At 31.3% G+C, this 15,224-nt stretch overlaps 1 long non-coding RNA gene and 1 pseudogene across 1 annotated transcript; one reads left to right on the plus strand and one right to left on the minus strand.

Annotated features, from left to right (window-relative positions):
- Positions 1-1,382: 1,382 nt before the first annotated feature.
- On the minus strand, positions 1,383-3,869 carry LOC129314684 (uncharacterized). Its single transcript, XR_008594204.1, has 3 exons — positions 3,817-3,869; positions 2,619-2,664; positions 1,383-2,065 (listed from the first exon to the last, which is right to left on the minus strand). It is a non-coding gene; the product is annotated as an uncharacterized LOC129314684 (long non-coding RNA).
- A 7,365-nt stretch (positions 3,870-11,234) lies between these two features.
- Positions 11,235-14,758, plus strand: LOC129314683 (MDIS1-interacting receptor like kinase 2-like; annotated as a pseudogene).
- The last annotated feature ends 466 nt before the right edge of the window (positions 14,759-15,224 follow it).

A 15,224-nucleotide genomic window follows, 5' to 3' on the forward strand; every position in this document is an offset into this window, starting at 1 on the left:
CCTAGGACTTTGAATGCGATGTTCCCTATATAAAAAGGATAATAACAATGTTTATAAATAAATTTAAAAGAAAATAAATATAGAGAACAAACTAATTGGAAATAAAATAATAATAATATAATCCATGAATATCATATTCTTCAAGCAAAACACAATAGAACTCAACTTATTTTAAAGGTTGTTCAACACTAGCCATTAATTGATCACCTGGCAACCATTATTCCAGCAGCTGGTGCATTCACAAACGTCCTTCAAATGTCAGGGTTGTTAAGGGAAATGAGTCAACTCAGATTAGTTAGCACTTCAGGAAAAAAGAAAAAAAGCTCCTTTTCCCCCCAATTTTAAGTAATTTTAATGGAAAATGAGGAACGTTTTCCTTTCTATATTACTTTTTATATTTTAGTTTCCTTGCTTTTTTTCCTTCCGATTTCTTAACTAGATGTTTACTTCCTATTGCTTTTTTTCTTTTGTCTTCCTTTAAGTTGTGTCCATTTCTTTTTCTTTTTTACCAACTTTGTTATTGCGTTTTTTCTTTTGTCATTTTCACTTTATCTTCTTTCCTGTTTTTCCTTTACTTTCTTTCTTTTGCTTTTTTCTTTAACTTCGTTTCTTTTGTCCTTTTTCTTCTATTTTTAATTGACAATTATTGCCCCCCTCTCTCTGTATATAAAAGTCCGGAAGCCAAGAAATTACCAGGTCAAGCAGAACACATTTATCTTTAAGCAGAACACATTTAATTGATCGCTTTCCTTCTCTTGTCCTCCTTTAAATATTGTTGATTTCTTTTTCTTATAATGGTTAACTCGATAACAAACCAATCATCTTGACTAATTCATCCTTCCAACAACCCCTCAGGTTGATCAGGATTGTCAACAGTGTTAATCACCTAGTTAATTTATAACCCTAAAATCTATATATAAAAAGGTCATGTATCATTTCATTGGAGTAGGAAATTTATTTGTGGTCTTATTCCACTCATTGCCTCACCCCCATAGGTTTGGGATTGTATATGACAAAAAGGTCTCTTTATACCATTTACGTTTGCCAATATATATATATATATATAATAGTTTTTAATTGGTATTTACAAATAACCGTTACATAGTTTGCTCCAGTTTTGAGTCCCATGAACCTTTCCTATATAAGGGTTTTCTGAAAATAACCATTATATACTTACCAAATATATAACAGTTATTTTAAAAAAATCGCTTGATAGTTTGCTACAACTTTTTTTTTTCCCTTTTTGGAGCTTAGCTCCAACAGTTAGTTGATTGAGAAATGTGATGTGTTTAGCTTTGGTGTTTTGCTGATGAGGTTCTCAAGGGGAAGCATCTAGGTGATCTAATTTCTAGCATACAGACATTTGGAGTTCAAAGCGTCAATTTAACAAAGATCCACTACAAAAAAATTGAAAGTTTTCAGCAGCGACAAAAAATCGTCACAATGTCGCCGCGAGAGCTCTTATCACTAATTCAATCTGCGGCAACAATAAAAGTTGTTGCTGAAAGTTAAGAATTGGCAACGACAAATGTCACCGCAGAAAAGAAAATTTGTCGCAGCCAAATGATAATAGCCACTAAAAGTTGAAAATCGACGGCGACATTTTGTTGCCGCAAAAACCACACATCAGTAGTGACTATTTTGTCACCACTAAATGTTAAGTATCAGTGGTAACATATGTCACCGCAAAAACCACCCATTAGCAGTGACTATTTTGTCACCACTAAATGTTAAGTATCAGTGGGGACATCTGTCACTGCGAAAGCTACCAATTAGCGGCAACTTTTTTGTCATTACTGAAAAGTAATGTTGGTTCACTTACACAAATGGCACCACATTACCATCCATGTGGCGCCATGTCACCCTCCATATAGGGCCCCACCTCGCACAACATGGTGCCATGTCATCCTTCACGTGTCGCTCTCACCACACACCATGTGTCATCATGTTACCACCTCGCACAACATGGTGCCATGTCATCCTTCACGTGTCGCTCTCACCACACACCATGTGTCATCATGTTACCAATTTATATTTTGCCACTGAGCTGGAATGAACCTGTAATCTATTATTGCATAATTAAATATATATATATATACACACACATATTATTAATGTAACACACCAAATTTTTTTAAAAAATAATTTAACTCAACCATAGTTGGGTTACAGCCACCCAACACATTTTTATATCAATAATTTTAATATAAAATATTTTATAATTAGCTTCAACTCACACATTATAACATTTCAGATAAATTTTTACCTCCCACATGCCATTAGGCTAAATCACATTTGTCCATCCTTATACTCCCAACAAGTAAACTAAATCACATTTGTCCATCCTTATACTCCCAACAAGTAAAATAAGCAATTTAGTCAATTTTCAATACAAGCCAGTTATTTGGCCTTATAATCATGCCATTTTAACCAATCCAAAATAAACCAAATATTAAAATTACAGTCATCCAAATTGTACCAAAAATAAAAATAGTTTGAAAGGCATGATTACATTTATATATTCATATAATTGACAATAAACAAAAAGCCCTAATATTGGCAATATAACACATTATAAATCATAAATTAAATACTCAAAAGAAACAGTGGATCTATACCACTAAGTCTCTGGGACTCCTCCACATGTCACTCGTGACTCTTTTCCTGAAAATTATTAACCACATAATGAGACTCAAAAGTCCCAGTAACCAAAGCTAATTTACGATAGTATATACAAATAATTAAGTGTGTGCTTACTAAGTGAAAATTAAAAATAATATAATTCCAACAAATATAAGAAATATTACAATACACACAAACAACCATTCTTATATCCCTCCATTAACCTCGAGCCGTAGCCCTCACTCAGTGCTAAATTACCCGGCCAAAGGTAGATTAGCCCGAGCCCTTACAAGCCACCTATTAAGCTCTAATAGGGGCGTATCACGTGGCACATAAATACAACAACAATAACAAGTCTCCCAACACCTCCCACAATAATCAAATAAATTCATAATAATATTGCACAATTATATAATATTACAAAATTTATAATTTTCTCAATAATCACCCAATTAACATGAAGTAACACAAATCACAAATTAAAAGCATGGTTACCTCGTGGCTTTTTCAATAAATTATTCCTTACAATTTCTCTCCCACTACAATCTTCACCAATAATACAATCTACAAATAACATATTATTTATAAATATTAGTTTCAATTTTTTTGAAACTAATAAAATAATTCTAATAATAGAATTAAAAATATAACATAATTCCTAATCTCAATCTTAATACAAATATAGAGTCAATACTATTAAGTAAAATTTTTAACTCCTCTTTTAATTATCAATAAATATTAATAATCTAAAAATTAGCTTCTAAACTAATTTCTATTATCAAAATTTTCTTTTTATTTCATAAATTCGCACCTAAAATATCCAAAAATTAAAAATTGAATCTCTAGCTTAGAATCATAATCCTATAGCCATAATAATTCATTTCTCATCCCAAATAATCATCTAAACCTCAATAAATCAACATATATTTTCAGATCTAGTTTAGAATTTGATCCATAAGCCACAAATTCAAAGATCATTCACAAATTTATACTCTAGAACATTTATTATACTACTGACAACCTCAAAAATCATATTTATTCAACATAAATTCATCCCTCTTCCAGATCTTAAATTTTCTACCACTACAAACTCAGAAACCAAAGAAGAAGGATGACTAAGAAAAATTTTAGAACACTTACTTAGTCTTGAAAAGCTTAAAATCACACCCTAAATATCTTATTAAAAACTCTTACCTTAAAACCCAGCACCGGTGAACTTGGCTCACAGACACTCTCTTTGCCTCAGCTCACGCACGAAGGAAAGAATGAAGAAATGAAGGAAACGAGTGAGTTTTTATAAAAATTTAGTGGGTCCCACATCTTTTTTTATTATTTCTTCTTTCCTCTCTCTCCCTTTTTTTATTATTATATACATAATCATTGCACCGAAAGCACTCACGTTTTATTTCTTCTTTCCTTCCTCTTTCTCATACCTTTTCTTTTTCTTTCTTTTTTATAATAATAATAATAATTTAATAATATTTTATTTATTTATTTTTAATTAATTAATTTTTTTTTAATTTTTTTAATTTTAATTTAGAATTATATCCTAAATTAGATTTAATAATCATTTTCTACTAATTTGCTTACCTCTAAATATTTTCAAAATTTCTATTAACCCAAATTAACTATTAAAATTTAAATTGGGATTGTTACAATTAAACTATACAAACACACACACACACACACACACACACACATATATTAAATATTAAATATTATAAAATATCATTACTATCCTTAAATACTTCAATTTAATTCTTTTAATTTATAAAATTAAAAATTATATTATTTATTTTGTTTAAAGTAAACTATAAATATAATTGATACAATATCATTTATATTATTTATTTATTTTTAGTTCTTGAGGTTGTTATATTATTTATTTTAATATTCATATTTATAATTATAATATAAAATATCTAAGAATAAATAGTAAAAATACTGATAATTATACATTAGTTTATAATTATTTATGTTTCTAAACTAGCATTAAGCTTTAAAGTTACTGGTGTTAAATATAGAATTTAAATTGAAAAATTAGATTAGATGAAATATCATTCTATGAATGAATAAATTTAAGTATCACATGTTTAATTATTATAAACAAGTATTTTTATTGACTTCTACATTGATCCGACGACTTATGCTTTCTCTCTCTTCTCTTCTATCTTGAATATTTAAGATTTTTTGCTTATTAGTTATAATTTTAAATTTAATTTATTTTAGTTATTAATTAGTCAAAAATATATATTAAAAATTTCATCTTTCAGCGGCGACATTTAAAGTCACTGCTAAAAGTCTTATTTTTAGCGGAGACACTAAAAAGTCATCGCTGATTCTCAACTTTCAGCAGCAACAGTAAAAGTTACCGCTGAAACTTACAACACAAGTTTTTTTAAAAAATTATAACATACTTTAAAATATGTTGACAATTAGCGGCGACACTAAAAAGTCATCACTGATTCTCAACTTTTAGCGGTGATAGTAAAAGTCGCTGTTGAAAGTGTGACTTTTTGCGGCGACATGCACTTGTCACTATTGAAAGTTTGACAATGAATGGCGACTGTATATTGTTGCCATAGAAAGTCACTATTTCAGCAGCAACTTCAAATGTCATCGTAGAAAGTCACACTTTCAATGGTGACTTTTACTGTCGCCGCTGAAAATTGAGAATTAATGGGCTAAAAGTCATTGGTTTTTGTAGTGATCCTAGAGCCACATCTATCACCACCTGCAGGGAACCAAATTTTGAAGCACTTGGATCTGATTAACAATTTAGCCCTTTCATGCTCACAATTAACCCTCAAACGAGGCCAACCATGCAAAGCATAGCTCATATGCTAAAGCCATGACAAGAGATTGCTCATAATTGAGTTGAGAATGAATTGTGCTGTTTGTTCACACTATGAATTTGCCTTGAACAATTTGCATAGCGAACGTGTCATGTTCATATGAAGATGGATGTATGCATGCCAATTTTCTTGATTGATATGTATTTTGCTGAGTGTTAAAATAATACTGCCTTGGTTCCAAATTATAAGATGCTTTGAGACAAAATCTTACATACCAATAAATTTCATTAAATACAGTTAACAACCTTATTTTTTCAGAATAATAATATAAACTTTGAAAAATTCCCTTCATTTAATATCAATGAATTTACACTTAATTATTAAAGAGAGAGAGAGACAAAGGGTAATATTGTAATAAGCTTTTTAATAAAATTTTAATCTTCTCCATGTGTCTTATATTTGAGATGTTAAATCTCTTCTAAAACATCTTGTAATTTAGGACAGAGAAAGTAATAAATTTTGTTTTTCTCTTAGTTAAAGTTTGATTAATAGTGACTCGTACTTAGATAAGCATGTTATATATAAGAGTTAATCAAAGTCTGCTCCTAATTTTTTTTTAAAAAAATAAACAATTTAGTGGAGTGTGGGACATTGACCTCGAATGATGATCAATTTTATTGTTTGCTGTTAAACTTGTGTCACTCGCAGAAGCAATAAACTATTTGTAGAGGTGATGTTTTGTTGCTAAAAAAAAGACTCCATTTATATCTTTTAACTATTAAATATAACAAAAGAAAAATCTCATTAGAGGACCCGTAAAAATATTATTCACAGATAAGACTAATAAAAAAATAAAAATTAATTTTTTTTTGTTATTAAATGAGAACATGAACTCTTTTTTTTTTTTTTTGAAATGATTACATGTCATGGATCCTTGTCTGCGAATAACTTTTTTCTCAGGTCTTTGAATGCGATGTTCCCTATATAAAAAGTGATAATAAGAATGGTTATAAATAAATTTAAAAAATAATAAATATACAGAACAAACTAGTTGGAAATAAAATAATCAACATAATCCATGAATGTCATAATCTTCAAGCAAAACACGATAGAACTCAACTTATTTTAAAGGCAGTTCAACACTAGCCATTAATTGATCACCGGCAACCATTATTCCAGCAGCTGGTGCATTCACAAACGTCCTTCAAATGCAGGGTTGTTAAGGGAAATGAGTCAACTCAGATTAGTTAGCAGTTCAGGAAAAAGACCAAAAACGGTCCTTTCCCCCCCAATTTTAAGCTAATTTTAATGGAAAATGAGGAACGTTTTCCTTTCTATATTACTTTTTATATTTTAGTTTCCTTGCTTTTTTTCCTTCTGATTTCTTAACTAGATGTTTACTTCCTATTGCTTTTTTTCTTTTGTCTTCCTTTAAGTTGTGTCCATTTCTTTTTTTTTTTTACCAACTTTGTTATTGTGTTTTTTCTTTTGTCATTTTCACTTTATCTTCTTTCCTGTTTCTCCTTTACTTTCTTTCTTTTGCTTTTTTCTTTAACTTCGTTTCGTTTGTCCTTTTTCTTCTATTTTTAATTGACAATTATTGCCCCCCTCTCTCTGTAAATAAAAGCCCGGAAGCCAAGAAATTATCAGGTCAAGCAGAACACATTTATCTTTAAGCAGAACACATTTAATAGATCGCTTTCCTTCTCTTGTCCTCCTTTAAATTTTGTTGATTTCTTTTTCTTATAATGGTTAACTCGATAGCAAACCAATCATCTTGACTAATTCATCCTTCCAACAACCCCTCAATTGATCAGGATTGTCAACAGTGTTAATCACCTAGTTAATTTGTAACCCTAAAATCTATATAAAAAAGTCATGTATCATTTCATTGGAGTAGGAAATTTATTTGTGGTCTTATTCCACTCATTGCCTCACCCCCATAGGTTTGGGATTGTATATTACAAAAAGGTCTCTTTATACCATTTACGTTTGCCAATATATATATATAAAATAGTTTTTAATCAGTATTTACAAATAACCGTCACATAGTTTGCTCCAGTTTTGTGTCCCATGAACCTTTCCTATATGAGGGTTTTCTGAAAGTAACCATTATATACTTACCAAATATATAACAGTTATTTTACAAAAATCGCTCGATAGTTAGCGACAATTTTTTTTTTCTTTTTGTAGTTAGCTCCAACAGTTAGTTGATTGAGAAATGTGATGTGTTTAGCTTTGGTGTTTTGATGAGGTTCTCATGGGGAAGCATCCAGGTGATCTGATTTCTAACATACAAACATTTGGAGTTCAAAGCGTCAATTTAACGGAGATCCTAGACCCACGTCTATCACCACCTGCGGGGAACCAAATTTTGAAGGACTTGGATCTGATTAACAGTCTAGCCCTTTCATGCTTATAATTAACTCTCAATCGGCCAACCATGCAAAGCATAGCTATATGCTAAAGCCATGAACAAGAGATTGCTCATAATTGAGTTGAGAATGAATTGTGCTGTTTGTTCGCACTATGAATTTGCCGTGAACAATTTGCATAGCGAACGAGTCATGTTCATATGTAGATGGATGTATGCATGCCACTTTTCTTGATTGATATGTACTTTGCTGAGTGTTAAAATAATAGTGCCTCGGTTACAAATTATATGACGTTTTCAGACAAAATCTCACATATCAATAAATTTTATTAAATATAATTAATAATTTTATTTTTTCAAAATAAAAATATAAGCTTTTAAAAATACCTTTCATTTAATATCCATAAATTTACACTTAATTATTAGAGAGAAACAAAGGATAATATTGAAATAAACTTATTTAATAAATTTTGATCTTCTCAAAGTGTCTTATATTTTAAGATGTTAAATCTTTCCTAAAATATTTATAATTTGAACAGAGAAAGTAATAAATTTTGTTTTTCTCTTAGTTAAAGTTTGATTAATAGTGACTCGTACTCAGATAGGCTTGTTATATATAAGAGTTAATCACTGTCTGCTCCTAACTTTTTTTTTTTTAAAAATAACAATTTAGTGGGGTGTGGGGCATGGACATCGAATGATGATCAATTTTATTGATTGCTGTGAAACTTCTGTCACTCACAGAAGCAATAAACTATTTGTAGAGGTGATGTTTTGTTGCTAAAACCAACAAAAAAAAAATTTCATTTTATCTTTTAACTATTAAATATGACAATAGAAAAATCTCATTCGAGGACATGTGAGGAATATTATTCACATATAAGATTAATAAGAAATTAATTGTTTTTTTTATTAAATGAAAATATGACCTTGTCATTTTTAAAATGATTACATGTCATTGATCCTTGTCTGCAAATAACTTTTTTCCTCGGTCTTTGATGCAATTTTCCCTATATAAAAAGTGATATTAACAATGTTTATAAATAAATTTAAAAGATAATAAATATTCATTACAAACTAATTGGAAATAAAATAATAATAAGATAATCGATGAATGTCATATTCTTCAAGCAAAACACCATAGAACTCAACTTATTTTAAAGGTTGTTCAACACTAGCCATTAATTGATCACTTGGCCACCAGTTTTAAGCTAATTTTAATGGAAAATGACGAACGTTCTTTTCTATGTTACTTTTTGTATTTTAGTTTTCTTGCTTTTTTCCTTCGGAATTATTGACTAAATATTTACTTCCTTTTGCTTTATTTCTTTTGTCTTTCTTTAAATCATGTTCATTTATTTTTATTTTACTAACTATTTTTTATTTACAGCGTCCTTTGAATGCTAGGAAAAGTCGTGTTTTAAGCTTTATTCAGGAAAAAATATTATTTCAAAATTAATTTTTTTTACCAACTTTATTATTCTCTTTTTTCTTTTGTCAAAGTGGTGTTTTTAAGCTATACTTAAAAAAAAAGTATTCTTTTTAAATTAATTACTTGTTTTCTTAGCAACTTCATTATTCTTGTTTTTTCCATTTTTGTCATTTTCACTTTATCTTCTTAATTTCCTTTTTTCCTCTTTACTTTCTTTCTTTTACTTTTCCTTTAATTCCGTTCCTTTTGTCTTTTTTTGCCCTATTTTTAATTGACAATTATTGACCTCCTTTTGTCTTTTGCCCTCCTTTAAATTATGTTAATTTATTTTCCTTGTAATTGACTAATCATGAACATTGCTTAATTCATCCTTCCATCTACCCTTCAAATTGATTAGGTTGTCAATAGTATTAATCACCTAGTCTGTTGGTAACCTAAAATCTATATAAAAAACCATGTATCATTGCATGGGACTTTAGTATTAGTACTCTCTCATTGCCTCACCTCATGGGTTTGGGATTGCACTATTGCAAAAAATTCCTATATAGCAGTTTTTTTTTATCTATATATATAACAATTTTTAACTGTTATATATTCTAATGCTATATATTTCAGAGTATAAGTCATATAATTTGTTCTAGTTTTGACATAATTTCTCTAAATACATCTCTGCATACCCACCTCAACCATTCATTTAATTATTGTTTTAGTTTAATGATGTGAGATTGCTAATTACAGCATTAAAATAAATATACTAGTCATTTAATGGTTATCATTAATAAGCATTGTGATCTTCTTTTTAAAAGTATTTAAGTGATGATAGTGAATGACATATTTATTTTAATGTTATAATTAGTAATCTCACACCATGAAATCAAAATATAACAATTAAATGAATGGTTAAAATTGGGTATGAAAAAAATGTATTGAGCGAGAGTATGGAGAGAATCCACATCCTTAGTTAACTCCATTTTTAATTAGCTTTTTACTGGTTCTTAGCAAACTATATAGCAATTGTTTTAAAATAATTGCTATATAGTTTCATTTATATAATGGTTATATCATATATAATTAGAACTATATAGTAATTATTTCAAAATAACTCCCCAAATTTGCTCTCACAAATGTAGAGATTTTGGAGTAAAATTTCGTTCCCCATCTGCTCTCCTCTCTCCTCTTTTTCCATTTTTGGAGTAAAATCATTTTTGAAGCTGGTCTGCCATGTTGAGTTTTTGCGGATTTGCTAGCTGATTTTTCACTGGTATGCCATTCCCTGCCCCCCACTTTTTTTCGTTTGCAATTCCATGCTTGTTGCGTCTCTATGCTAGATATTTGTAGTTTTTTATTGATAATAATGGATAATCTAGTGTTTTTTTATTGATATGTTGGATAGTGTATAATATATATATATATATATGGTATATATATTTATTTTATTAAATAAAAATAAGATATTTTTCACAAAATTATTGTTTTTAAATATAATTACATTGAAATACATTTTTTAACAATTATTTTGGTTTTAGATTAATTTTATGATATGGATTTTAATTTAATTCTACCTTCAATTTTTTTATAATGATAATTACATAAAACATGATGTATTTTAATATAAGGATATTATAATCTTCGTGATATTTGCCTATTTTCTTTTCTCTCAATTTTCTCTTGTCAATCCAAACTATAAGAAATGATAACATTTTTTTTCAGTTATATTCATTTTTTATCCTTCATTTTTTCTCCTTTTATTTTCTTTCCTCTCAACCTTTCTTCCCATCCAAATCAGAAGGTTAGAGAAAAATATTAAAAGTAGAAGGAAGGTCCAAAACAATAAGAATCCACGAAGTGCTTGTAGATAGAATATTATATAATTCAAAAGTTAAATTCTGCTCTACTTATCTGATTGACATCGAGAACAAATGCTGCCATGCTCCCATGCAAAGTTAACTACATAATGCATAATGTCAATTCATGTAACAAACTAGAGTCCCGTTTAAATCCCCAGAAAACAACATAAATACGTGCAGAAAAAAATAAGAGGGAGGGGGAGAGAGAGAGAGAGAGAGAGAGAACCAGTTTCATAAAAATGGACAAGCATAAATTTGATGCTCACCTTGCAGTTCAAGCCACATGTGTGGTTTTCTTGGCAATTTGTTTAAGAACATGTGAACAGATTGAAACAGAAGCCCTTCTAAGGTGGAAAGACAGTCTCCCAGATCAGCCAATCTTAAAGTCATGGGTCTCTCCAGCACAGAACTCAAGTGCAGCTCAAAGCCCTTGTTCATGGCGTGGAATAACATGTGATAATTCTTCAGGAAGTGTGATTGAAATAAACTTGGCTTACACTGGCCTTAAAGGTACCCTTCAATACTTGAGCTTCTCTGCATTTCCAAATCTTCTTCGTCTTGATCTTAAAACAAACAACCTCATTGGTAGTATACCAGAAAACATTGGGGTTCTCTCCAAACTGCAATACCTTGACCTTTCTACGAATTACCTCAATGGCACTTTACCTATTTCTCTTGCTAATTTGACTCAAGTTTACGAGCTTGATGTTTCACGAAACAATATTACCGGGACATTAGACCCTCGTCTTTTTCCTGATGGTTCTGATCAGCCCAAGAGTGGACTGATAGGGATCAGAAATCTTCTCTTTCAGGACACCCTGCTTGGTGGTAGAATTCCAGATGAAATAGGGAATATAAGAAACTTAACTGTGCTAGCCTTAGATGGGAATAGCTTCTATGGACCTATTCCTCCATCTCTTGGGAACTGTACACATTTAAGTGTTCTTAGAATGTCTGAAAACCAACTCTCAGGCATGATTCCTCCTAGTTTTGGTGGATTGACTAACCTATCTGAGGTGTTCTTACACATAAATAAATTAGATGGTCCTGTCCCACAAGAATTTGGAAACCTTTCATCTTTAACTGTCCTGCATCTTGCTGAAAACAACTTCACAGGAGAGCTACCACCGCAAGTGTGCAAAGGTGGTAAACTTGTCAATTTCACTGCTGAGCACAATAGTTTCACTGGCCCGATCCCAATAAGCTTGAGAAATTGCTCGTCATTATATAGGGTTCGGATGGAATATAACCAACTAAGGGGTTATGCAGATCAAGATTTTGGAGTGTATCCTAATCTTAGTTACATGGACTTTAGCTACAATAACGTGCAAGGTGAGATCTCTTCAAATTGGGCAAGATGCAAAAATTTGCAATATCTTGGTATGTCTGGAAATTCAATAGGTGGCACTATACCTGATGAGATTTTTCAGTTGAACCAACTAGCAAAGCTATATCTGTCCTCCAATCAAATATCAGGAGAGATTCCTTCACAAATAGGGAATTCCTCTAGCCTTTTCACTCTATCTTTGAGTGGCAACAAACTTTCAGGATTGATACCCGCAAGCATTGGAAAGTTTTCTAATTTGCAAACATTAGACCTGTCAGCAAACATGCTAAAAGGATCAATCCCTTATGAGATAGGGGAATGCTCAAACTTGTTGAGTTTAAATTTGAGCAACAATGAGTTGAATGGAACAATCCCATACCAAATTGGAAATCTGGCAGCCTTGCAAGTTCTTTTGGACTTCAGTTACAATTCACTTTCTGGCCAAATTCCATCTGATCTTGGTAAGCTCAAAAATTTGATAATCTTGAATATCTCTCACAACAATCTATCTGGTCCTATCCCCGATTCCCTTGGTGAATTGTTGAGCTTGTCAAGCATTAACCTCTCCCACAACAATTTGGAGGGTCACGTACCTAATAGTGGCATATTTAATTCTTCCTATCCAGTTGATTTACGTAACAACAAAGAATTATGTGGGAATATACAAGGCCTGCAATCTTGCAATGTCTCAGTCATAGAACCTGGAAGTGGAAGCAACAAGAAGAAAGTCATAGCAGCAATTGTTGGTTCGTTGGGAGGTGCACTGCTTGTTTCATCAGCTTTACTTTGCATTTTTGTTTTTGGCTGCAAGACAAGAGCTATGAAACAGATCCCGGCAAATGAGAACAAAAATCCATTTTCTATACTGCATTTCAATGGTAAAATTGTTTATCAAGACATAATTGAAGCCACTAAGAACTTTGATGACACCTGCTGCATTGGGGAGGGAACATTAGGAAAAGTTTACCGAGCGCAGATGCCAGGAGGCCAAGTAGTTGCTGTAAAAAAGTTAGGATGTGAGGCAGATAGCTTGGACTTTGAAAGTGTAAAATCCTTTAAAAGTGAGATAGAAGCCATGATTGAGATACGTCACCGAAACATTGTTAAGTTGTATGGATTTTGCTTAGACCCCAGGCACACATTTCTGACTTATGAGTACATGGAAAAAGGAAGCTTACTTGATATGCTGAAAATGACCAAAAAGCTATTGAGTTAGATTGGCCAAAGAGAGTTATAATTGTCAAAGGAGTAGCGCAGGCTTTGTCTTACATGCATCATGATTGTAACCCACCAATAATCCACAGAGACATATCAAGCAAAAATGTATTATTGTCCGAAAATCTAGAAGCGCATATCTCAGACTTTGGCACTGCGAGGTTCCTGAAGCCAGATTCATCTATCTGGACTTCCTTTGCTGGCACATTTGGTTATGCTGCTCCAGGTTAGCTTCTTATCCTATTTCTCACTCTATTAAGGTTTAAATTAACTCGTCACATTCTCCTTCACAACTTGTAACTAGTTCTCACAAAAGCAGACTCATATTTTAACCGCAAAAGTTCATCAAAATTTCCTAAATTTTTCTACTTTACTAATGTTTAAGTTTGAGAGCTGATATTTTAGAGCAGTCACATTAGTTTCAAACTTCTAATTTCTTAAAATTCTTCCAGTATGGATTATTTTTAGAAATTGACCAATATAATTTCATATTTCATTTTGTCATTAATGCAATTGGCCAATGATGACTTCCAAATGGCTGGAGCAGAGCTTGCATACACAATGGCAGTGACTGAAAAGTGTGATGTGTTCAGCTTTGGCGTTTTAGCTTTTGAGATTCTCATGGGAAATCATCCAGCAGATCTAATTTCCCACTTACAAGCATCTGGTTTTCAAAACATCAACTTCAAAGATATTTTAGACCCACGTCTGTCACCTCCAACAAAGGAAAAAAGCTTGAAGGAATTGGCTATGATAAGTAATTTGGCTATTTCTTGTTTACAAACAAACCCCCAATCTCGACCAACAATGCAAAGCATAACTTACATGCTTGACAAGGAGACAGCTCATGATTCATGATTACGCTTGCTTGCTTGTTTTCTCGATGGGTTTTGCGATAGGCAAGTGGACGAGCACCTTTGTTTACATGTTTAGAAACTTGTAGTCATATGCATATAAGTTTTATTTTATTATTATTCTGTCTTTTCTTGTGTTGGCGTGAACAAAGTTGAATTATTAAACAGAAGTGACCAGAAACATTAAGTCACACCCACAAGTTTCTCTGGGGTCGTATTGATCCGTGGATTGATTTGGTTGGGCAATGCAATTGGCTTCTTAAAAAAAAAAAAACAATGTTTTTTTGTTACAGTTTCAATGTTTTCTGACTTTCTCGGATCATGTATTCCAAGATACACTGTCAAGCCCGAAAATATAGACGTGATTGACACAGGATTTACCCATGATCACACATCCCTTTCCTACTTCAAGAAATTTTTCATTTTTGAAAATACTTTTCTTTAAGATGAATCATTAATACTTTTGTGAAGATTCCGGCAGAATCTCCTCCATATATAGGACCTTCTAAAATTTTATAACACAAATATTCAGACAAATATCATAACAACCAAGAACTCAACTGTTTCTAGCCAGCAGATGGAATATTTAAGAAAATAAGGACCTAACTATAACTAATGTGAAGCACCTAATATAATATTAACAAAACATAATATGTGAATTTAAATTTACATCAGAAGAGACTTGATCTACCATTCTTCACTTCAACTCAATACTAAAACCCCTTAATGATCAACAAAAGATACAACACCAGCTAATG

Source organism: Prosopis cineraria, unplaced genomic scaffold (assembly GCF_029017545.1).
Source record: "Prosopis cineraria cultivar Desert tree isolate PC_DT_omini unplaced genomic scaffold, ASM2901754v1 PC6, whole genome shotgun sequence".
NCBI classification, from domain to species: Eukaryota; Viridiplantae; Streptophyta; class Magnoliopsida; order Fabales; family Fabaceae; genus Prosopis; species Prosopis cineraria.